Genomic DNA, 15,210 nt, shown 5'->3' with positions numbered 1-15,210 from the left:
GGAAACTGAACGCCTGTGACCAGAATGTGGCGATTGGTAGTACATGTGCCAATGGATATAGTCGCTTTTACTTGGTATATGATAGCTCCTCTGTGTAATAAAGCATTAGACAAATAAACAGAACTGTGACTTGTTAGGGGGAGATGGACAGTATTTGCCATGGTGGGAAATCTGAGTGAGTCTTGTTCCTACCAATACAGATTCGTTTTAAAACATTATATTTTGACCAATGAGATTGGCTGAAGGGCTTAACCTGTTTGTAATAATTCGCTGAGATGTGTTGGGCAAACCACCCATGTTCACTGATTTTTAAGTGCTATCAAGATGTGTTCAGTATAAATGGACTAATGCACTTTAGGAAACAGCATGTGGCATACTATGCCAATAACGCCATTCGACGTGTATCCTCGATCCTACCTGTAAACAAACAGGGCTTTAAGCTGTGTTGCATTTTCAGCAATGTTACTGCTCCAGTGTGCTCTTCGAAATCTTCCCTGAACTCGCACTAAACCTGAAACTATTTGGGGATTCAGTGTTTGTTATCTTCGAGGAATGCAAGCCTTGACTGGCCATTTAAGGGTTAAGGATATCACGCCTCCCTTCTCCAAAATCAACAGGGGTCGCTGTCATTTTCCTTCAGGCCTTTGAGCATAAAAAAACAGCTATTAAAATCCTGACAAAGAGTATATGTACCCGTGCTGTTACTACCTAACTTAAAAGTGCTTGTGTTGCCAATCTTAGAAACTCATCAGGGAAAGTCAGAACACAGGTTTGCAATAGCTGTGAACCTCAGGTTGAACACATTCTCTGCTGGAAGCACTGTGTTATGCTGTGCTAGCTAAGCACCCCCACCCCGATTTGCAATAACGCTGCCCCCTGTCTCCTAAAAACGGCGAAGTGATGCTAGAATTCACTCTTTTCAAACACACGTTCTAAAAGAGCGTATTTATTTTTTGTTCTGGACAGAACAGATGGCCTAAAAAAATGAAAACGGCACATCCACAGTGATCAATCGATCATTTAATATCTGCCCTGTGCACACGCACAAAGCTTTTTACAACGGAGCAATTTGAAATGATCCCAGGCTTGTACGAGAGTAATGCTCTGAAGAAAAGCATCTGTTTTGGTCCAAGGACTGATCAAATAGACGTGTCATAATGTACTAGAAGCATCAGTTAATTCATTTCTCTTACATATATTCAACGACAATTATACATTATGCATTCACGTCTTCCTCCATCTCGTGAGCAGATTCGCTGGACTCCTGCTGCTCGTGTCTGTCCTGGCACAGCTGGTATTCTGAGACCAGGTCATTCATGTTGCTTTCGGCCTCTTTGAACTCCATCTCATCCATCCCTTCCCCTGTGAACCAGTGCAGGAATGCCTTCCTTCTGAACATGGCCGTGAACTGCTCTGCAATCCTTTTGAAGAGCTCCTGAATGGCCGTGGTATTCCCCACAAACACAGCTGCCATTTTGAGTCCGCGAGGCGGAATGTCACAAACAGCAACTTTGAAGTTGTTCGGAACCCAGTCCACAAAGTAGCTGCTGTTCTTGTTCTGTATGGCCAACACATGATCATCCACCTCCTTCATGGACATGCGCCCACGGAAGATGGTGGCTACGGTGAGGTACTGCCCATGCCTGGGGTCGCAGGCCACCATCATGTTCTTGGCATCAAACATTTGCCTTGTGAGCTCTGGTACAGTCAGGGGTCGATACTGCTGGCTTCCTCGCGAGGTCAAAGGAGCAAAACCAGGAATAAAGAAGTGGAGGCGTGGGAATGGAATCATAGTCACTGCTAACTTGCGGAGGTCGGTGTTGAGCTGGCCAGGAAAACGCAAGGACGTCGTTACTCCTGTCATGGCGGCACATACTAAGTGATTCAGATCTCCATAGGTTGGCGTGGTCAGCTTCAGAGTTTGGAAACATATATTGTACAGCGCCTCATTGTCAATGCAATAGGTTTCATCAGTGTTCTCAACCAATTGATGAACAGACAGGGTGGTATTGTATGGTTCCACAACAGTATCTGATACTTTGGGGGATGGCATGACACTAAATGTACTTGTAATCCTGTCTGGGTATTCCTCTCTGAATTTGCTGATGAGAAGCATTCCCAAGCCAGAACCTGTTCCTCCCCCAAGTGAGTGTGTGAGTTGGAACCCTTGAAAGCAATCACAGCACTCGCATTCTTTTCTTACCACATCCAGGATGGAATGCACCAGCTCTGCCCCTTCTGTGTAGTGCCCTCTGGCCCAAATATTTCCTGCCCCTGTCTGTCCAAAGATGAAGTTATCGGGCCGGAAGAGATGTCCAAAAGGCCCAGATCGTACACTGTCCATAGTTCCTGGTTCCAGATCCACCAGGATGGCGCGAGGTACATACTTTTGAGAAGACGACTCATTGTAGTAGACATGAATTCGTTCCAGCTGTAAATCTGAGTCACCAACATAGCGTCCTACTGGGCTGATGCCATGCTCGTCACTTATTCCTTCCCAGAACTTGGATCCGACTTTATTCCCGCAATGTCCGACCTGAATGTGCACAATCTCCCGCATGCTAATAGATGTTTATATTTTTAAACGTATCTAATGTATCGCTTTGAAGTTTCTGTTGAAGGTATTAGCAGGATTGTAAAGTAATTACCTTTCAGAGACGAGCTGTCCCGTTTTCTAAGCTTTCACTTGGCTGAAGGGGCAACTTTGTTTAAACAATAGCATTCCAACTGCTTTGCTTCCTGCCTCCTTCCTCGCCACGGCTGGAATGCTGGATTGTGTGAGGTCAGAATATCTGACAGCACCTGCTGGCAAAAGAGCGACTTGAGCGGCCAGTGATGCATTTTGGGGGTTGTTTAGAACACATCAAGCCACAGGTCACCGAAGCTAAATCTTAACCACCAAATAACACCTCCGTTTTTAACCGTATTTAGGGCAGAATATGTCGATTGCAAACTGGGTCACAATGTAACGTGTCAAGTGAGGGGAAATTGAAAATCATTCAAACAATGCACATATTTTCCACTTTAAAAACCACACAATTGCACTGGAATGTTGTTCCTAAACAAGTAATTCCCGTGGTCAATAATACTTTGTCTTCTGAGGAATGACCCCAATTTGATCACAGGAACACTGACTTGTTTGCTGTAATGTCATGTTTTGTGCCTAACAGGCGTCGCAAGAGGGGGACATAGGGGTGCTATAGCCCCAGTCTTTTGGGTTGTTACTCCAGATAGAAGCTCAGGGGCTACAACCAAAAGGCTAGCAAGTCCCGAGTCCCAACAGTCCCGACATTAGCGTAGCCCCGGATCTTTCACAAACCGAACAACACCCCTAGTGCCTACTGAAATATATCTATGTTCTGAATAGTGTGGTTCCATTAGGTTAGGAGTTGACGCATAATACATTCATCAAAAAAAAAATATTGATGTTTTTAAACGATCTCACTGTAAGCCTACGTGCATTTTGCTTTGTAAATTAAGTGTTTTTTTTTTTAGAAAAATGCACGCAGCATGTGTGAAAACACGGAAATACATTGAACGTGTTTCTTCTATTTCTACGTTGGTGCTTTACTGTAAATGTACCTTATAATCCATATATACAACTCGTTTTCTATTTAGTTCTCACAAGACGGTTGCTCTTAATGAACAAATGATCTCATTTCGAACACTGGGCTTGCTCCCCATCTTATCAAAGTTCCTACAATCCTAGCCTACCATAGCCCCGTGCTTATCCGTTTTTTTTTGTACTCCTGTGATATTTGCCCGCAACTTCTATGTCGCTCTAGCCGCAATTCCCCAGTCACAACCAGGCCTGCATCTTTTCAATAAGCATGTATGCGACTGATAGAACTTTAATGTCCTTCCAAAGGAAATTGCTCTAAGGAAAGGCACATTTTTGTGATGCTCTGAGTGGCAATACATGGAAATAGTTCGTGCATAATGATGAACTCCGTTTTTTGGCATATAACGTGCATGTTTGTTCAGTAGCAATTTATTTCCCGTATGCTCAGGGGACCTTGGATTGGAATGAAATATCCATTCTCACGGTTGCGTGCAGGAGTACAGGGATGAGTGGTAGTGATTACAACTCCTACTCAGACCCACACTACTAGTAAACTAGCAGCAGTCCAAAACAGAAAGTTGGAACAGGCACAACGTGACACATATCCCGGGAGGATAGCTCAGCGGCAACGTACTCGCCTTGGAAACAAGACGACACGAAGCAACACAGGTTCGATCCCTGGGTCTGTGCTTAGAAACCTCTGGGTATTAAGCACGTCATAAATACGCAACTAAGACATATTCCAGTAAAGCCTCGATGCCCCTTGGCTGTGTGATCGCTTTAAAAATGCAAATAAATAAATCTCTCCTTTGCCTTTTTTGATAATGTGGAATAAAGGAAGCTTATACTCCTCTGGAGGGGTGTGAGTTGTCAAAGAACCATCCTAATAACAATAGTATTGTCCATAACACCTGGTAATCAATAGCCACAGGGATGGGTCAAGCCTATTGCTGCTAATGTCTTTTTTATCAAACATGATATGGGGAGTCTTCTGTAGAATACTTGTGCTAATTTCCCATTGATTGTTGTCACACATGATGCACAGCTGTGTAAACGTAATATCCCTAGGGTTGTTGTGTGCATCTCCCTGTGTATACGACTATACAAGATCTTTCAAACTGTCAACATGTATCTCAGCTGTATTGTTAATGGTCAGTGTTGTACCGTTCACTGTCATACTGACTGATTGACTGACTGACTGACTGATAGGCATATGTTTTAGGTCCTGCAGTTGCAAACTTCACAAATGCTCGTTGTGGACTAGCTCAGAAGTTAGATCCTCTAGGTAATCGCCGGTGCCCAGATTGACATCCCTGGGGGTGCTGAAAAAGATAACACTATTGGTATCATTTTACAAAACCCTCCTTTGCAATTGCTCCATCACACTGTACATTTTCAAATGCACATGAGCTGCTGTGAAGGCGTCTATGAATATATTGGTATTGTCAGAAGTTGTTGCATATTCCTCATATATCACCAGTACAAACAAGCTGTTTCATAATTTTTGAACACACAGTTTCTCACATCATAAGAATGATTGAATAAAAAAGCATGTAGCTCATCAGGGTCTGTGCTGATGACTGTGTTTGACAAATTAACTCTTTGTGCAAACTTGCCCCATAGTGAATTAAGACATAATTTTGCTAACAGCCACCAAACGAGTATGACCTTGTGTTCCATAAGCAAATGGATGGTTGTATTAATCATCCATGTAAACCTGTTTAGAGGCATTGTCCACACCATGAAGGAACACCAAAGGTCTCTTGTTTTTGTTGTAAGACCTATCAATGAACTCATAAAGGAGCAATAGGGTGATTGTTTCAAAATACAATTTATTGTGTATGCACCCTAGTTGATTGCCAGGTTTTAAAGTGGCCTGTAACAACATTGTACACCATGTGTCTGTCAGCACCAGTCTTTATCTGTGTGTTTACACCCAACCTGTTTTGTCTCAATGCATGTATGACAAAGTGGCAATAGGGTATTTGTTCACCCTCCAAGATGAAATTGCATAACTTTAAAGCATTTGTACAACCTCCCTACAATGCATCTCAGGGTTGTATGGTGTTTGGCAGTTTCTTCTCATGAAGATAACCCACTTTTGGGTTGCTTTGTACCACTGGGCACCGCTCATGTTCTCAAATACTGACAATGTGAACTCCTTGACTGGAACGTGTATTCAACAGGGTGCATCTATACAACTACTCATAAGTAGTACCTGTCAGAGTGTTGAAACCCCCAGATGGAAAACCTCAGGAATAACCAGATCTCTATGGGCTTTCAATGCTTAGTCACGTATATCTCCATCCTTGCAATTCTGTGGTTCAATTAAACCTATTAAACTAGATGCCAGACACAGATTAATGGTCCGGGAACTTTAATAACCAGCTGCTTTTAGATTTTATAATATGACAGTGAATGAGTTTGTTCAAAGGTTTGTAATGTAAGAGGATTCAATTCAGCACTACAGCCAAGTCAACGCCTAGTCTAGAATACTGAATGAAAACCCTTATTGATATATCTTTATGTCCAGTTCATGCGTTCTGGATGACTACCCCTATATAACACCCCTCTCTTGGAATCCTCCTGACCCCACTGAGCCAAGAAGTAGTTCTGTTTTGCAAGTTAAAAGGTTTAATTGATAGTTTAAACAATATAGATATATATATCACACTTTATAATAAATTAATAATTGGATATCACACTTAATCTGGTATGATAAAGATTAACAACGGAGAATCTGGCACTAGCACACTTCTTGATAATCACTAAGGAGTTGACATGAAATGTATAAGATAGCAACAATACTTTTATGGTTTCAAATGGATGCAATGTGGAATGAAATGCAGTACAGAAAATAACTTGATAGGATTTCAGCAAAAGACAATGTAATCACTTTCTTGGACAATTCACCCCCCCTTTTATGCAATGCAAGGAAATGGAAGGAAGGCACACAATTCTCAGAAATGCAATTCAAATGTAATTCAGTTCACCCAGCAACTTAGACTACAGAAGTTTAAAACACAGGAAAAATGCTTTGATATGTGCTGGCAATGGAGTGAAAATATGTTAAAATGCTTTTAATTCCCTCTAGGAGGTTCAGGGTGAGTGAAATCAAGTTAATATTAGTCCAGGCTCACTTTAGCAAGGATCTAGGAGTAATTGGTAGGTTAAACGAATTTTTGGCAAATGGAAGGCAAGCAGCAGCAGATTTTTACACGTGAAGAAATTTGCAAATCGCGGTAAAATGTCAAATCGCGGCTAAATTTGCGAATGCGCCGAGCGCGATTACAGAGGAACTAAAAGGATTATCACTATTGTTTTGGAGTCCTAGGAAAGCCCAGGATCTCAGCTTCCAGATGAAAGTTACTGCAAGTCTCTAGCACAAACGGTCACAGAGATATGAGCGATTAAATAAAGGTCGTTTTTCAGATTTGAAATTTTAAAGTTCAAAAAGACAAGTGCAGCTTGCAACTAGAAAATGACAAGTGACAGCTTTACAAATGACAGGTGACAGTTAAGAGACAGTTCTACTTAGATTAAAATAGGATTGAATTATATTATTTTAACTAAGAGATTGGTTCTGCACAGTTTTCTAGGTACTCACACTATATTCTTGAATGAAATGGGCCACGCCACGGATCTGGTCAGGTTTTAGACTCGCCTCTGGTCTCTGCACTTCACAGTGATCTGGGTCAGCTCTCTCTGGTTCTGCTAACAGGTCAGCTCTACTCTGCTGGTCTGGTCTGGGTCTCTGGTTCTGCTAACATGGGTCTGGGTCAGCTCTGCTCTCTCTCTTGGTACAGCACTGCTTCTGGATTCTGGAGATTGAGGGATTTGAAGTCTCTGTTTATCTTGGAGTCTAAGTGTTGGCTCTTTGAAGGTTGATGGAGGTAAGTATGGATTTTTCCGGCAGAGCGTCCCGCTGCAGATGGAAATGAATGTCCCTATCTGTCCTGACTGTCTGCTTTTATGTGTTTTGAAAGTGGGTGTGTGTGCAGCATCACTAGCCCCTACCCCTCTCCACTTGCCATTGGTCAAATTTCCATTTCTCACTTGATTGGGGAAGGAACTGTGAGTCAGAGCGATGTCATTTTATGGCTTGCAGAGAGGACACTCCCCTGTCAAATTGCACACAATCTATATATGATAAAAAGAGACATATTTGCACAGGTAAACATTGGTTTAAAATTACATGCACCCCTCACATATCACAGGAGGTATCCCCTGTTCAAACTTTGCTCTTCCTGGGGGCTTGCATTCAGAAATGGCACATATTCCACTTTTTAACTGATTTTGCAATTTCGGACATTGACCCAAATTGACACACATGTGCGCAAGGAGTATGGTCATTAATAGATGAAGTGTCAGATTTTTAACATGCATACATTTAGAGTAATATCCTCTTTTCCGCTAAAACCCCCCTGAACATACCACCAGGTCCTAATACGTCTTAAAATGTGGGCAGAAAAATCACAAGAATTATGGTATCATTTATAAAATTTTCACATGTCCACTCTATGAATGATCCATCTTTTTAAAGTTATGTTCTGACCCCAAAGGGGTGTGGTTTCCCCCCAGCACAAGGTTGAATTTCTGGTTTTTCCAGTTCTGCCAAGCCAGCTTGCTCTCACAGGCAGTGCCCCTCCCCTTTGCTTCAGGAGGAAGCTACTTTTACGACATCTGCAATAAACCATCTGCCTGGGTCAGGACAGGGCTTTGTTCAGAGCTCCTTTATTCTGTGGGGGCTCCCCTTAATTCAATTATCAGAGAGATGGCATATCCTTAGTGTGGCCAGCAAAAGGCAGATAGGCCTGGGAACACAGCTGTGACTCAAGTTTCACTCCTGATGGGGGGGTAGTTGCCAGGCAGAATTCAGTTCCTTAAGCCAGGTTTCAGATAAAATGTCACTTTTTGTTACCCAGTTTAAGTCAAGACAATGTTTACATATGCAGCTAAAATGCTGATTCTAAGTTTAAAACTATGACATTTAAACAATTGCAACCTATGTGACACTCAGAAGTAGGTCACTCAGTCAATTTAAACACTTAGATTTTTTAGTGTCTTTCAGTCCAAATTTACTTAAACTGCTGAAATCCACAGCTCAGCCAGTCTTGTTATAAACCTTCAAGTCACTTCAGAATATAACTTTACATTGGATCCACCTCTCAGTAAGTCTTTCTTTGGCATGTTTTGGGTTCATTTATTCAGTTTTACAAAAAGTAAAATCTGGTGTTGTTTTAAAATGCTGGCTTTTGGATAGTGGTGAGTACTGGTACTGCACCCCTTTTTGGGATTTAAGAAAATGAATTCCCAACAGTTATGGGTTTGCTTTTGGCAATCAGCATTGCCATTCCCAATGGTTTCAGACTACTGTGTGGGTAGTCCAATGGTGGTTTTAGGCAGTGTCCTTCTGTGCCCATAACATCGGCAAAAATGAGTGGCAGCCTATTCTTCATGCATTTCCCTGTGCATTTTCTGGGAAGCTCTGGCCATCATGATGTTTTCCATGTCAGTACTGCACAGTTTTGAGGTAGGGCTCGGATGCATGGGTAAATACATCCCACAAGCCCCCCTTCTTGCGGTGGCCATCTGATCCTTCACTGGTGGGAACCGCAAGATCTGGGATGTAGTTCTCATCTTCTTCCGGTGGATGGCCAGTTCAGCATCTCTTCCTCCATCCGGTACTGGTCGATCGGTTCTCCTCGCCGGTCCTGATGGGAATATTGGGCGGTACCCCGGGCCCCCTTGCGTCATCCTCCCAGTCTCCGGATCATCCTCCTTGGCCCGTCTCCAGGTTTTCTTTCTCCTAGGACGACAAAGGAAGAGCGGCAATACCTATTCATAGACATTTTTCCACCACTGTTGAGATAGTGGGGCAGCATATGCATTTCATCATAACAAACATTACATTCTTATTTTGAAAAAAAAAACAGTATAACTAAGAGACAGTTTCATGCAAATCACAATATTTTAGAGACTAGATGTGGTATGTTTTATGGTTGGAACTGAATTAATCTGAGACAGTACCCGCTAGGATTCCAGAGGATTCCTCCAGTTGTTGCAGAGTGTGCCTGGGATGGCAACATTTCAACTGGTTTATGTGGACCCATTTGTCTTCCCCCACTGCCAAAGGACCTTTGGGGATGTGGATTTTGTAGGCCACAGGGGAGATCTTGTCGATGATCTCAAAGGGTCCCTTCCATGTAGGCAAGAATTTCCGCTGTTTTGCCTGGTTTCTTTGGAAGTTGTATAGATAGACCCGGTCCCCCACCTGATATTCCTTCCTGGAAGTTTTCAGGTCATAGTGGGTCTTCATGCTATCAGCCGATCTTTCTAGTTTCCGCTGAGCATAAGCAAAATCATGTTGAAGGTGTTTCCTTAAATTCTCCACATACTCATGAGTTGTGGAGGCATTTATCAGTGTCTGCTCTTGGGTCCTATAGAGCAAATGCTGCGGAAGCACCATCTTGCGTCCAGTCATCAACTCAAATGGTGACATTTTGGTTGCAGATGAAGGGGTAGATCTGATGGCCATTAGGACCAGAGGTAATCGGATATCCCAACTTGGCCCAGAATCTGCCACAAACTTTTTTAAGATGCTCACAATGGTTCGGTTGTAGCGTTCCACTGCTCCAGAAGAAGCTGGTCTATAAGCAATGTGGAGCTTTCTCTTGACCCCCAGTATCTCCCACATCTTTGTCATTACTTCACTGGTGAAGTGGCTACCTCTGTCTGACTCAATCCTTTGAGGTAGACCAAAACGGGAAAAGATGTGGTTAATCATCAAGGCAGCTGCCGTTTCTGCCTTGCAATTTGGGGCTGGGAGACATTCCACCCACTTGGTAAACAAGCATGTCACAGTCAACATGTACTTATTCCCCCTAGCCGAGCGAATCCCGGGGCCTACAAAGTCGATTTGTAAATCTGACCATGGCAGGGTCATCCCCCGCTTTTGGAGAGGCGCACGGTGTGTGAGGGATGATGGCTGAAATTGTGCACACACAAGACACCCCTTCAAGTATTGGTCGAGGTCCTGCCCCATGTGTGGCCAGTATGCAACCTCTCTTAAGATTTCCAATGTTGTGTGAAACCCCCTATGACCAGCGGTGGCCGCATCATGGGCGTGACTTAACATCAGGCTTCGGAATGAGGTAGGAACCACCCACTGATCGTGGCCAGCTTTGGATTTCCTTACCAGCAAACCGTCTTGGATCCGGAACATTTTTGGACATTTCATCAACGCTCTTAGGTCCTCTTTCCCAATGTAATCGGTATCCGTCAGGGGAAAGTTCTCAGGGTCCTCAAGGTGTTGGTAAAACTTACCAATAACTGGATCCCCCTTCTGAGCTGTAATCAAATCAGCATCAGGGGTCTCCTTACTCCATTGTGCAATTGAAAGGTCGTTGTGAGCATTTGTCTGGGACCTAGTGATAGCAGTGACCTGGATTTCCCCCAACAGGGACTCAATCTCAATTAGATCCCCTTGGATGGCCCCGGTTTTGGCGAGCTGATCAGCTAAGTCATTTCCAGTTTTGTCTGGTCCCTCTACTTTGGAATGACCCTTGATCTTTTTCCAATAGATGGTCATCTCATTCGAGGTGACCATATCATCAATGTTTTGGATCAACTTCCCATGTTTCAAGGGTTTGTTGTTAGCACATAACATGCCTCTGGTTTTCCAATTAACCAGGTGCTCCACGAACCCGTTCCGTACATAATCCGAATCTGTGATTATGACCAGTTCGCGGAGTTGATGCTGGACAGCAGTGAGGATGGCCTGATGCACAGCCATCAATTCTGCCACCTGACTACTTCGGGGACCAATTTTGTATCCAGCGGAGGGTTCTGGGGACTCATTCACCCATGCATTCCCTACGCCGGCCACCAGTTCTTTCTCCCCGTCGTTGTCAACATGGTAAGAGCATCCATCCACATAGACAGTGGGCATTCCCTCACACTTGTCTTCTTCAAAGACTTTGTGTGGGGAATTAAGGTATGCCTCCATGTTGTCCTTTATTTTTAGACTTTCGTCCTCGAGACAGTTTTCTCTGGCACAATCATGCAAGTCAGCCAGACCTTGCGCGAGGGGACTCTTCTTGTTTTGGCCATATCTGACCTCCACAGGAAAGCCTTGCATTGACAGAATCCAGGAAGTAATTCGGGAATTACTCACATTTCCGGCCCGGATTCTGTCACTTTGGAGATATTGCAGAGGCTGGTGTGGAGTCTCCACTATGATGTGTTCCCCCTGGATAAACGGGCGGTAATTCTTCAATGCCCACACCGTTGCCAGGAGTGCCTTCTCACAATCGTTGAATTTTTCCTCCACAGAGGATAAAGTTTTGCTCGCATAGGAGATTACTTTATTGACCTTGTCATGCTTTTGGTATAATACTGCCGTCAAGCACGTATTAGAGAACCCTGTCTCCAGGAAGAACTCCTTGTTTCTGACAGGGTAAGCTAGGCAAGGCGCTTGTGAGAGGCTTCTCTTGAGTTGTCTTACTGCCTCGGCTTGTTCTGGACCCCATTCCCACTTGACCCCCCCCTTCAGGAGATGAATCAGGGGTCTGGTGATCTCTGCGTAGCCCTCAATGAACTTTCTGCTGTAATTGGTCAGTCCAAGGAGGCTCCTTAGTTCCCGCAGAGTTGTGGGGTCTTTCAGTTTCTGAAGTGCTTCCACTTTCTTTTCCTGGGGGCAGAGACCCTGAGGAGTAATCTCATGCCCCAAGAAATTAACACGGGTTCTACACCACTGTGCTTTCTGAAAGGAAAGTTTTGCTCCGGCAGCCCTCAACTGTGTCAGAACATAACGGATCTCCGCTATGTGTTCCTCCACAGATGAACTTTTGATGAGGACATCATCTACATAAGCCAGGTTACCCCTCGCACCCAGGTCGGGCATGGCCTTATGTAGGAAAATGTTGAATTCATTGCCGGAGTTGAGGTATCCGAAGGGATTCCGGGTCCATGTGTATTGCTGGCCCCCAAAGGTAAAAGCCAGCTTGTATTGGTCCTCCCTACTGACAGGCACAGTCCAGTATCCATTGGTCAGGTCTATTGCAGTGAATACCTGTGACCCCTGGATCTGGGCCAGCCCTTGGTCAATGTACGGAAGAGGCCATCGGGAAGTATGGACCCGTTTGTTGAGCTCCCTGAGGTCGGCACAGAGTCCCCACTGGCCGTTTGGCTTCAATATTCCCAGCACCGGATTATTGAAGGTGCTGTGGACTGGACGGATTATTCCCCGGGACTCAAGGTTCTTAATTATTTCAGTAAGGGACTCCATGGATGCGAGAGGCAAGCGATATTGCTTCACAAACACAGGAGTCATGCCAGGGTCCGTGGGGATTGTGGTTGTGTGGATGTCGGTGAGACCACAGTCATATGAGTCTACCGCAAAGAGATCTTGGAAATCCAAGAAAACTTGTTTCATTTCAACTTTTGCTTGTGTTCCAGAGTCACACAGGCATCAGCTAGGTTGACTCTCTCTTCCACCATCTGCCTGAAGCCTGGAAAGACTTCTGGTTTGGCTATCTCCGCGGCCTCCTCCAGCTGAGTGGAGAAGTCCCTGGTCAGAGTGCTGATTTGGATTGGAGGCTTCAGGTGGGAAAGGCAGCCCTCAGGGACTTGGAAAATCACCTCATCCCTCCGGAAGTCACAAGTCACATCTTCCTTACCATAAGGGCAAGAAGTGTACACCAGGAAGTTCCCCCCATGCCGGGTAAAAATCCTGTCTGGTGTTGTATTGTCATCACTTTCACTGTCAAAGCAGTCCTTGGGGATTGGCCCTAACAGTTCATTTCCAAGATCAATGGAGAAATGTCGGTCATCAACCGCCATTCCAATAATGGTGCCTGCGGCTAGAGTAATACTCTTTAAGTCGCTGTTATCCACCTCTATTGGAATGGTGTCATGTTCTATGTTGACTAATGGTGTTGGGTTTACCCCCAACCCTTGCTGTTGGAGAGAAGCATTTAGATGTATGTAAGCATCAGGGTTTTTCAACTCTTGTCCCCTTTTAACTTTCACTTCCAGGGAGAATTGTTGGGTCCTTTCTGGGATGGTGACTTCCTCTTTGATCTGAATTTCAACTGCATAAGGTAGCAATTGAGCTGACCTAAATGCTTTTTCTGGATCATCAAAGCCCATGGGATTATCCGCTAATCGGGACCAAGCTTTGAAGTTTATTAGGTCCAAACTAATGGCAAAGCGATTGAGAATGTCACTGCCTAAGTAAAAGGCGGCAGTGACGTCTCGCACGACCCAACAATTATGGACTATGCTCTTGTTGCCAATGGAGATTTTGAGCATACACCTGCTTGGCAGGAGATGTTTGGAATTAGGTGCTTCCCGGTCCATTTCCTATTTGTCTATCAGTTTGAATTTGGGAATGGCTGGATCTTTTGGGAGTTGGCGGAACATGGCTTCGCTGATGAAGCTCTTACCGTTGTTCACACACACTCGAGCAAGAACAGAGTCCTTCCCATCATTTAACTGAACAGGGATGAACAACTGCTCTCCAATTTGCTGAATATCAGCCAGGCTCTGAGCTTATTTCACATCTTCCTGGACTATAGGAGTGGGAGTTTCTGATTGTGGATTAGTATAGAATCTCAGAGTGTTTCCTTCCAGCGTGGAGTACCACTTTAGACTGGAAGGAAGGTTGATTTTCAGAAATAGAGAGGACCCCCCATCACCAGTCTGTTGTCCTACTGCTATTACTGTCACGTCTGGAATTTGGCTATTCTGGAAGTGAAATTCTACTTGGTCAGATTTTTGTTCAACCATGTGGCAGGTGCCGTTTAAACTAACATGGTTGACACTCTGTTTTAATTTTATTGGTCGGCTAGTCTGGGTCCAGAGGACCTTGTTTACACAATCTATTAGGGGTGACAACCTTCTCAGGAGGTCATTCCCTAGTAAACAAGGGATGCCCTCTGGAGTCACAACTATGACCGGGTGTTTCAACTTGTGCCGCCCAATTTTAATGTCCAAATCTGCCGCCCCCTCGACGGGAATTTCCTTCCCGTCAAAGTTCTGCAGTTGTCCAGGAAGAGAGGTGAGAGGAATTTGGTAATTCTTTCCCCTTCCTGCATTCAGTTCGTCAAAGGCCCTTCTGGACAGAAGGGTAGCTTGAGATCCAGTGTCCACCAGTGCCAAAATTGTCCCCTGCCCCTGTACTTGTACCGGGGCATAATATCTTCCCTCCTTCTCCTCAAGGGGGCACAGATAATGCACATTTTTGGACAACTGGTGGGCTAACTTTCTGGTTTTGGACATCGCTAGCGAAGAGATTTGGGCAGAATTCTGTGGAGAGTCTTGGGAATCTGAAAGAAAAAGTTGGCAACTGGAGATCAGAGCCATTGTGGGTTCCCCTGGCTCCGGTTCTGGGCCGCCCCCCCTTTTTGGAGGCAGTCACCAGGATGGGTTTGAACCAGGGGAGTTTCTTGCTGTTGGTTCTGGGATGAGATGGTGGGCGGGAGTAGCTCAGTCCCCACATCTCCCCAGTCTGGATTTGCATCCCTAGGGACCCATTTTTCTTTGGGAGGAGTTCCCCCCTCTCTGAAGGAGAAGATCCTTTTCCCAGGATCCTCTGAGGATCCCTCTCTCTCAAATTGGAAGATCTGTACCTCCTCCTCAAACTG

General features: G+C 44.6%; 1 pseudogene; it reads right to left on the bottom strand.

Moving 5' to 3' along the window:
* Positions 1–1,000: 1,000 nt before the first annotated feature.
* LOC138568917 (tubulin beta-5 chain pseudogene) lies at positions 1,001–2,701 on the bottom strand (annotated as a pseudogene).
* Between the last annotated feature and the right edge of the window lie 12,509 nt (positions 2,702–15,210).

The sequence above is a fragment of the Ambystoma mexicanum genome, chromosome 2q (genome assembly GCF_040938575.1).
Source record: "Ambystoma mexicanum isolate Mex_15411 chromosome 2q, UKY_AmexF1_1, whole genome shotgun sequence".
Lineage (NCBI taxonomy): Eukaryota > Metazoa > Chordata > Amphibia > Caudata > Ambystomatidae > Ambystoma > Ambystoma mexicanum.
Note: the sequence above shows the minus strand (reverse complement) of the source record. Positions and strands in the feature narration are given on the sequence as shown.